Here is a 10619-nt window from a genome sequence, read left to right on the forward strand (position 1 = left end):
TTTATGGACATTTCAAGTACTTTAAGTACTTGATTAACTGCTTTAAATATCGTCCCACTGGCTTTACTTGGAGTCGGGATTCTTGTCCGCTCCAAAAAATCCCGATTTTCTTTGCCCCCTCCCCGCCCCTAACGCATCTACATTTTCCTTTTAAAATTGTGCCCATGGTCTTTCCCACATGAGACTGATTTTAGGTCGGTGCAAATTGAATTAAGTAGGAAACATTGGAAATTGAAAATTGTCTGAATTGAAAATTAACTGAAAATCAGTTCTGACGAAGGGTCATCGATTTGAAACATTAACTCTGTTTCTTTCTGCACAGATGCTGCCTGACTTGGAGTATTTCCAGCATTTTCTGTTTTTATTCCAGATTTCCAGCATCCGCAGTATTTTGCTTTTAATTGAAAAAGGATCATTTAAGCTAACTGGAATATAGGAAAAAGGTAGAAAGTTATGTGCTATACAGTATTTGTTCTTTTGTTTTCAGTGCACTGTCTCTTTAAAAGCCTGTCCTCAATGTGAGTGCTTTCTTTTCGCTGTTGTGTGCTACGCCCCCCCTTTTCAATGCTTGTTATGTGTAATGTTGCAAAGATTTTGTTTAGCTGTGAAAGCTAACTTTTCCTTCAGTTATATTCAGTATTTTTACAGTCTTTTGAAAAGGTGCCTCAAGAAAGAATGAAATGAAAGATGGTGTAATTTACTGGGTTTTAGTAAGAACGTGCCATATTGATAATTTTATCTGTTCTGTCTTGTGTTTAATTTTGGAATTGCTGAATTAAAAATAGAGTTATTGAGGTTAAATAACCTATTATATTGTGAAAATCAGACTTTTATTGTGACCACGGTGAAATTCTGGTTATTGTAAATTTAAATTTGAGAGTCTCAAATTCCGGACATGAGATGATCACATATGAAAATTGGCAATTTTAATTTCTTAAATGCTTGATGTATTGAGTATTGAATTGATCTGATTAGAGTTGTGTTGAGTATTGGTGAGTGTGAATTGACGTGTTCATAGTTGTGTTGAGTATTCGTGAACATGAATTAATGTGTTTGGAGTTGTGTTGCGCAATAGTGAACGTGAATTGATGTGTTTGGAGTTGTGTTGAGTAATAGTGAACGTGAATTGATGTGTTTGGAGTTGTGTTGAGTAATAGTGAGCATGATTTGATCTGATTGGAGTTGTGTTGAGTATTAGTGAGCGTGAATTAATGTGTTTGGAGTTGTGTTGAGTATTAGTGAGCATGATTTGATCTGATTGGAGTTGTGTTGAGTAATAGTGAGCGTGATTTGATCTGATTGGAGTTGTGTTGAGTATTAGTGAGCGTGAATTAATGTGTTTGGAGTTGTGTTGAGTATTAGTGAGCGTGAATTAATGTGTTTGGAGTTGTGTTGAGTATTAGTGAGCGTGAATTAATGTGTTTGGAGTTGTGTTGAGTATTAGTGAACGTGAATTAATGTGTTTGGAGTTGTGTTGAGTATTAGTGAACGTGAATTGATGTGTTTGGAGTTGTGTTGAGTATTAGAGAGCATGAATTGATCTGTAAGGACACATATCCCACTACCCGTGTATGCAGTCGAATCCGTAGGAGTCTTGGAAGGAAAGATATGCAAGGAATTCATGGAATATCCACATACCCTGTTTAAAAAAAGAAAGAAGCCTGGGTGGCACCAGATACGTTCTGTCGCTGTCGGAAGCCAGGTATTTACATGTGTTGATGTGATGTGTTTGAAGCAAATGTACCAGCACGTGATTTCACTCTCGATAAGGACTCTCCCAGCTGCACTGTTAGGGTGGAAAAATGGAACACTGAAAGAGTAAGGCACGCCTACAGAGGACATGGAGAATACTGCGAGTCTACTTCCAACCGATTTGTGACAGCTATGTCTGATCACTATCCTTAATTTCTGCTTCTCGCCCGGTGAGATAAAGTGGATTGGTAATCCCATATTCATACCCGTCCCAACTCACAATGTTACCAATGTTATTGTAGATATAGGTCTACAAAAGGAGGCACTACAAACCGTTAAGCAGTTAAATCACCCAATACCTCCCCTATCCCTAAATCTCAAGCATATTTTGAAACATACTGCTACATCTGAGAAACATCTGGTTTATATTTGTCAGGACAACAAAAACACTGAAAAGAGGGTAGATAAGTTGGGGCACGCAGGTGGTGGGAAGTAGTATATAAGATAGGACAGCATCCTTGGGCAAGAATGTTCCTATGTCTCTAGTAATTTTGCAAGCTATTGTGACTGTAATAACAATTATAATGTTGTATTGTAATAAAAGACTCCTCGGTGCCTATAGATACAGATTGAGCATGTTAGAAACAACTATGGACGTTAACCAGATTAAAATGAAACAATTATATAAAAATGAATAAGAAGGCTGGATTAGGTGGGTTAGTGCTAGAGTACAGCACCCACCTTAAGGGGGGAATCTGAGAAAATAATCCAGTATCATTATTCAGCTTTGAGAAATGGGCTAACTGAGGACGGCAAAGGCTCATGGGTGTATTTATAACTTAAAACTGCAAATGAAGCTTTTGGAAAACTGCAGACTTGTTGCTTTCATGGGAACAGGGCTGTGTTATCAGCTTCAAGGTCTGAAACATCTTGTGATGAAATGGCCTTGTGATTGTACGCATCCATTGTTTGGTGGATGAGATAAGAATTAGGGACAACATCTCTATAATGAAAATGATGGTGTCGTGCAAGTGCACTAAATAGGATGGGGGGGCGGGGTGGAGATGATGCACAAACCCAATATAAGAACAGCCATAGACCCCAGTTACAATTCTCGAAAATTCTGTGACGTGGGTGCTAATTGGAGGAAGACTGATCACCTTCTGTCTGGCACAGCTATTAAGGTTGTATGTTTAGGTAAACCTATATATATCATATCATTGCTAATATTGTTTTAAACCGACGTATTGCTTTAAACCTATGTATGTTTCATATCATTGCTGGTAAATTGTAGTTGTATTTATGTTTAAGTAGGTGATTAAAACTATCTCTTTCCAATTCAGTGGCCCAGACTATTTATTTAAGTTATAAGAGTGGAGGAGTGAGATTTAAACAACTCTTACTGTTTAGGAACACTCACAACTCCCATTCCTTGTTTATTCTTCCAAAATGTAATACCTCATAATTATCCACATTAATTGCATCTGTCACCTATTGGCTCATTCCACTAACTTGTCTATGTCTTCCTGAAGTCTTTTACAGTCTTCCTTGCTGTTTGCCAAACCTGCTTTGCAACACAGAAAAATCTTATAAGCAACTAATAAGAACTTTTACATATTAGCTTAAACTGCACAAAACACAGATTTTTTTTTCTCCCTCTCATGCCTCACAGTTGTTTATTGTCTGCAAGGTTGTTATAAGATACGGGTAGTCATATTATAGTCCCATAGTGCATTTTTCCCATGCATATAAAATTTGTCCATGGGAGTTTGAAATCCCCAGCACCCAAAGCCCAGGTGTCACTGAAGTAGAACTCAAACCGAAGAAAGAAAGGCTGGTCTCTGTGAGGATAATCAATTAGGAAGAGTTTCTTTGTGCAAAAGGTGATATCTGAAATAGTTTGCCAGGCAGGGATTAGAGGCAAAATCATAGGGGCTTTCAAAATTCAGTTGGATGCTGGGTTGAGAGTTAGGGTACTGAGGGACAAACTTCATTTCCTATATGGTCTTTTCTTATGTTTATAATGTTCTTATACCTTATCTAAGTACATTATATAAAGGGTGAGTATATTCAACCCTTCCCACATAATCCTAAATATTATTATGTTATCTCTACTGTTTTGATTATTTCCAAGTTGAACCTTGTCCCTGTGTTCATATTTAAAAGTGCTGGTCTGAAAATCCCTAGGAGCAGGCATTGTTTTTGTAAATTCCTCTTTTTAATGTTGCCCACTCTACTCTATCCCCCCTCCTCCACCCCCCCCCCCCCCACATTTAGGATGTCACAAAAACAAATCTGTAGGACGTTACTGATCAGGGAATCCTACGCAAACTGACTGCTTTAATAAAGCATGAAATACATTAACGAATGAAGCCTGAAACAGCCCGATAAGGATATAGATGTTATCCTTTCTTATATTTAGGATTATAAAATAATTCCTACAGATCCCCTTTAAGGCACATTGATGGGGTAGTGTAGAGGGTGCTCTATCCTGTGCTCAATTGCCTTTCATTGTATATTCTTGCAGTTTGATGTAAGGTCACATCCAAGGTTACCTAATTCTTTACACAGAAAATTCTAGGTCTGACCATAGAAGACAATTACTAACTACAAATAATGTTATTAACACAGGAAAACTCTTTCACAAGGCATACAAAACAATCCTGAATTACGGTTTCCTAAACTGCAGCGTAGCAGCACATACATTTTTGTGTCATGATTGATGGATTTCAGGCTTATTTTCTTTGGCTTGGTGAATGCAAACACAGGATTCTTTGTGTAGCTTTCATATGGGAAATTCTATTACATTAAAATCTTTGTGGTGGCTTGTGCAAAATGCTTTCATTACAGTAATTCACGGAGCTGCTTGCATCAAATAAAACCATAAAATGTCAATTTACCTGCTTGAGATTTGTGCGTTGGTCATTCATCCAAAAAGCTGCTTGATGATTTCATTCAGAAATTTCTTTTTTTGCCATTCAGTAACATAAATTCATTACAGCACTGTATGTGTTTCAATCTAAACTAGAACGGCCTATTGACCTGCACTAAACAGATAAAGCAGACAAGCTACACTTGCTGCAAGAAGAACAGTGCTTTCCCTTCCCCCACTCCCAGTGATCAGATTTCCATGACAGTGTGATTCATGCTACAAGGATAAAGAGATATTCTACTGCTCAGGATCATTTTGAGATTTACCCATTTGTCTCCTTCATCCATTCCACATAGCAGCCAGAAAAATATAAGACCATGCCTCAGCAAGCTACAGTCACTGACTTCTAGCTCATTCAATTCCACTCATCAGATGGACTTATGAATAAATTATATTTAATTTCACCTCTGCAGACAGAATATATAACGCTCCACTTCTATGTTGACTGGGAAGAAAATTACTGATGGAAGGCCTGCAGCAAAAATGTAACTCTCCGGGTTTTTTTTATTCATTCATGGGATCTGGGCGGCGCTGTCAAGGCCAGCATTTATTGCCCATCCCTAATTGCCCTTGAGAAGGTGATGATAAGCTGCCTTCTTGAACCAATGCTGTCCGTGTGGTGAAGGTTCTCCCACAGTGCTGTTAGGTAGGGAGTTCCAAGATTTTGACCCAGCGACGATGAAGGAATGGTGATATATTTCCAAGTCAGGATGGTGTGTGACTTGGAGGGGAACGTGCAGGTGGTGTTGTTCCCATGTGCCTACTGCCCTTATCCTTCCAGGTAGTAGAGGTTGCGGGTTTGGGAGGTGCTGTCGAAGAAGCCTTGGCGAGTTGCTGCAGTGCATCTTGTAGATGGTACACACTGCAGCCACGGTGCGCCAGTGGTGGAGGGTGTGAATGTCTAAGGTGGTGGATGGGGTGCCAATCAAGTGGGCTACTTTGTCCTGGATGGTGTCGAGCTTCGTGAACGTTGTTGGAGCTGCACTCATCCAGGCAAGTGGAGAGTATTCCATCACACTCCTGACTTGTGCCTTGTAGGTGGTAGAAAGGCTTTGCGGAGTCAGGAGGTGAGTCACTCGCTGCAGAATACCCAGCCTCTGACCTGCTCTTATAGCCACAGTATTTGTGTGGCTGGTCCAGTTAAGTTTCTGGTCAATGGTGATCCCCAGGATGTTGAAGGTGGGGGATTCGTCAATGGTGATGCCGTTAAATATCAAGGGGAGGTGGCTAGACTCTCTCTTGTTGGAGATGGTCATTGCCTGGCACTTGTCTGGCGCGAATGTTACTTACCCCTTATCAGCCCAAGCCTGGATGTTGTCCAGGTCTTGCTGCATGCGGGCACGGACTGCTTCATTATCTGAGGGGTTGCGAAAGTAACTGAACACTGTGCAATCATCAGCGAACATCCCCATTTCTGACCTTATGATGGAGGGAAGGTCATTGATGAAGCAGCTAAAGATGGTTGGGCCTAGGACACTGCCCTGAGGAACTCCTGCAGCAAAGTCCTGGGGCTGAGATGATTGGCCTCCAACAACCACTACCATCTTCCTTTGTGCTAGGTATGACTCCAGCCACTGGAGAAATTTCCCCCTGATTCCCATTGGCTTCAATTTTACTAGGGGTCCTTGGTGCCTCGCTTGGTCAAATGCTGCCTTGATGTCAAGGGCAGTCACTCTCACCTCATCCCTGGAATTCAGCTCTTTTGTCCATGTTTGGACCAAGGCTGTAATGAGGTCTGGAGCCGAGTGGTCCTGGCGGAACCCAAACTGAGCATCGGTGAGCAGGTTATTGGTGAGTAAGTGCCGCTTGATAGCACTGTCAACGACAGCTTCCATCACTTTGCTGATGATTGAGAGTAGGCTGATGGGGCGGTAATTGGCAGGATTGGATTTGTCCTGCTTTTTATGGACAGGACATACCAGGGCAATTTTCCACATTGTTGGGTAGATGCCAGTGTTGTAGCTGTACTGGAACAGTTTGGCTAGAGGCGCGGCTAGTTCTGGAGCATGGCGGCTAGTCATTGATGAAGCAGCTGAAGATGGTTAGGCCTAGGGCACTGCCCTGAGGAACTCCTGCAGCAATATCTTGGGGCTGAGATGATTGGCCTCCAACAACCACTACCATCTTCCTTTGTGCTAGGTATGACTCCAGCCACTGGTGAGTTTCCCCCTGATTCCCATTGACCTCAATTTTACTAGGGCTCCTTGATGCCACACTCGGTCAAATGCTGCCTTGATGTCAAGGGCAGCCATTCTCATCTCGCCTCTGGAACTCTGCTCTTTTGTCCATGTTTGGACCAAGGCTGTAATGAGGTGTGGAGCCGAGTCGTCCTGGCAGAAACCAAATTGAGCATCGGTGAGCAGGTTATTGGTGAGTAAGTGCCGCTTGATAGCACTGTCGACGACACCTTCCATCACTTTGCTAATGATTGAGAGTAGTCTGATGGGGCGGTAATTGGCCGGATTGGATTTGTCCTGCTTTTTGTGGACAGGACTTACCTGGGCAATTTTCCACTTTGTCAGGTAGATGCCAGTGTTGTAACTGTACTGGAACAGCTTGGCTAGAGGCGCAGCTGGTGCTGGAGCACAAGTCTTCAGCACTACAGCTGGAATGTTGTCGGGGCCCATAGCCTTTGTTGTATCCAGTGCATTCAGCCATTTCTTGATATCATGTGGAGTGAATTGAATTGGCTGAAGACTGGCTACTGTGATTGTGGGGACCTCGGGAGGAGGCTCATCCACTGGGCACTTCTGACTGAAGATGGTTGCAAACGCTTCATTCTTGTCTTTTGCACTCACATGCTGGGCTCTACCATCATTGAGGATTGGGATGTTCACAGAGCCTCCACCTCCCGTTAGTTGTTCAGTTGTCCACCACCATTCACGACTGCAGAGCTTTGATCAGATCCATTGGTTGTGGGATTGCTTAGCTCTGTCTATAGCATGCTGCTTCCAATGTTTAGCATGCATGTAGTCCTGTGTTGTAGCTTCACCAGGTTGGCATCTCATTTTTAGGTTTGCCTGGTGCTACTCCTGGCATGCTCTTCTGCACTCCTCATTGAACCAGGATTGATCCCTTGGCTTGTTGGTAATGGTAGAGTGAGGAATATGCTGCGTCATGAGGTTACAGATTGTGCTGGAATACAATTCTGCTGTTGCTGATGGCCCACAGCGCCTCATGGATGCCCAGTCTTGAGCTGCTAGATTTGTTCTGAATCTATCCCATTTAGCATGGTGGTAGTGCCACACAACACGTTGGATGGTGTCCTCAGTGTGAAGTCAAGACTTCGTCTCCACAAGGACTGTGCAGTGGTCACTCCTACCAATACTGTCATAAACAGATGCATTTGCGACAGGTAGATTGGTGAGGACGAGGTCAAGTAGGTTTTTCACTCATGTTGGTTCTCTCACCACCTGTCGCAGGCCCAGTCTGGCAGCTATGTCATAGTATCATAGTAGGAACAGCACAGTAGGAGGCCATTCGACCCATCGTGCCTGTGCCAGCTCTTTGAATCAGCTTTCCAATTAGTCCCATTCCCTTGCTCTTTCCCCATAGCCCTGTAAATTTTTTCCCTTCAAATATTTATCCAATTCCCTTTTGAAAGTTACGATTGAATCTGCTTCCACTATCCTTTCAGGCAGTGCATTCCAGACCATTACAACTTGTTGTTTAAAAAGATGTTTCCTCATGTCGCCTCTGGCTCTTTTGCCGATCGCCATAAATCTGTGTCCTCTGGTTATCAACCTTTCTGCCATTGGAAACAGTTTCTCCTTGTTTACTCTGTCAAACCGATTTTGAACACCTCTATTAAATCTCCCCTTAACATTCTCTGTTCTAAGGAGAACAACCTAAGGAGAGCTTCTCCAGTCTCTCCACATAACTGAAGTCCCTCATCCTTGGCTCCATTCTAGTAAATCTCTCCTGCACCCTCTCTAAGGTCTTGACATCCTTCCTAAAGTCTGGTGCCTAGAATTAAACACAATACTCCAGCTGAGGGCTAACCAATATCACCAATATTAAGAGGTATGCCATGGTATTGTGAATAACTTAATCGGACCATTTGCAATTAAATAAACTATTAGAGTAATATTGTGGTTATAAGGTGGGGTTAAACGCTTTAATCTTCTTTCTCTTTACTCCCCATCAAAAAACCTTACTTGCTCTAAGTAACAGTTGAATGAAGTGTTGTACCATCTCATCTTCAACTTTTTCTTTCCCGGTACCCCAAAATTCTTTACCTCTCTGTTTCCTCTCCTCTTAAAATCCATATTGGATGACAGTTTCTTCTCTGCCCTGGTCTCTGACCTTGCTACTGCCTTGCACTGTGGGTCATAACCTCTCGCCGATGTTTCTCTGCAGGACTTGGCCAGCTTGGTCAGTAGTGGTGCTACTGAGCCATTCTTGGTGATGGACATTGAAGTCCCCCACCCAGAGTACATTCTGTGCCCTTGCTACCCTGTGAGTGGTGCTCAACATGGAGCAGGACTGATTCACCAGCTGAGGGAGGGTGGTAAGTTGATAGTCTAAGGCTGCAAGAATGGTTGCCAATAATTTCCACAGGGTTCTCCCAATTGTCCACAATAATTGTGGCGTAAGATTTATGGAAACACTAGAGAAATGGCATAATTGACCATTTATATAATTTTTCCAGGGTTTCCATCAATCCTCTGCTGAAGTTACGGCAGGAAGTCGGGGAATCCCCACAGAAATTCTACCCCATAAAGATAAGGATGACCAGTGTGGTTCAGATGCCCGCTGATATCCCTGGCAGACCTTCTTTCATCTTGTCCCTGTACAAATGCTGGGACTGTGCAAACTAGTCCCCATCACTAATTTGACTTTGACCTTGACTTTCAGACTTCGCAGCTTGCACTTTGTTGCTTTGTGGCTCCCTGAACTCCTGTGGAAGTTGGTCTTGGAAGAACTCCTTCTCATGTCCCTTTTTTTTTCATCTGTTCTTGTGCTGAAGACGTATCAATGCCTCCTTTACAGTCAGATTACCAGAAAACAATGGAATACTTTTTTGGGGCAGAAAATAGTGACTGATGGAAGTTAAAAATCAAATATTGCCCCAAATTACTTATTTTCACCCTTCACTCCCCCCCCACCCCCAAAAAAACCTTCAGAACAAAGTAATGAAATCCATTATGGAACAGGGGAAGGGGGGAAAACAGTCAAAGACTGTTTCCTATTAAAACCTATTCCACTGATGCTGCTTGTTTTACGACCGTTCAAAATTAGCTTATATAACTAATCACACGATCTGGGCCAAAATGGGCCCATTTGCATTTTTAAAAATAAATCCTAGGCAGTCAATATGGTTCTTACTACATGTGAGTGAAAGCTTTTTAGTGGGCCAGTGCCAGCTGCAGGTGAGTGGGTGCTAAGTTGTACCTATTCCTGCTACAGCACTTTAAAGGTCCAGGCTACCATAGAACTCTTGGCTGTCTGCATCTCGTCAGCCTCTGGGTGCTGCACACTCATACTCACCTCACTTCCTCTTCTTCTGCAGATGCCATACAGGAAGGGGAGGAGTAAAAGAGGACGAACAGGATAATGATAACGACGACGATGATAAGGAGGAGGTGGAAGAAACTTCCTAGGTGTTGTTAGATGATGATGGCGATGATGACATGGAAGATGAAGGGGCAGACATAGAAGATGGCCCTCGAATACACACCAGAAATTTTATCAGGGAAAAAATGGGGGTAACATTGTCAGAAATGGGTCCTATCCAAAAATATGACCCTTGAAATTTTGTTGTGTTGGTATTAAACTCCTATCTCACTAAAACCAGCATATTTTTGGCCCCCATGTGTTAGATACCTGACTGCCCAAAAAAGAAAGGCAGAAGCAGAAATATTTCCGAGATAAAAGAGAGAAATCTGTGTTTGGAGCATACATATTAAGAAGGGTAATTGGCACATTGGAGGTAGAGACAGAGACCATAACATAACAACAACAGACAACGCTGGAGACACTCAGCGGGTCAGGC

General features: G+C 42.5%; 1 long non-coding RNA gene across 1 annotated transcript; it reads left to right on the top strand.

Annotated features, from left to right (window-relative positions):
- The first annotated feature begins 887 nt into the window (after positions 1-887).
- LOC137331126 (uncharacterized) lies at positions 888-10417 on the top strand. The gene is made up of 2 exons (XR_010965381.1): positions 888-2876; positions 10137-10417. It is a non-coding gene; the product is annotated as an uncharacterized lncRNA (long non-coding RNA).
- The last annotated feature ends 202 nt before the right edge of the window (positions 10418-10619 follow it).

The sequence above is a fragment of the Heptranchias perlo genome, chromosome 1 (assembly GCF_035084215.1).
Source record: "Heptranchias perlo isolate sHepPer1 chromosome 1, sHepPer1.hap1, whole genome shotgun sequence".
NCBI classification, from domain to species: domain Eukaryota; kingdom Metazoa; phylum Chordata; class Chondrichthyes; order Hexanchiformes; family Hexanchidae; genus Heptranchias; species Heptranchias perlo.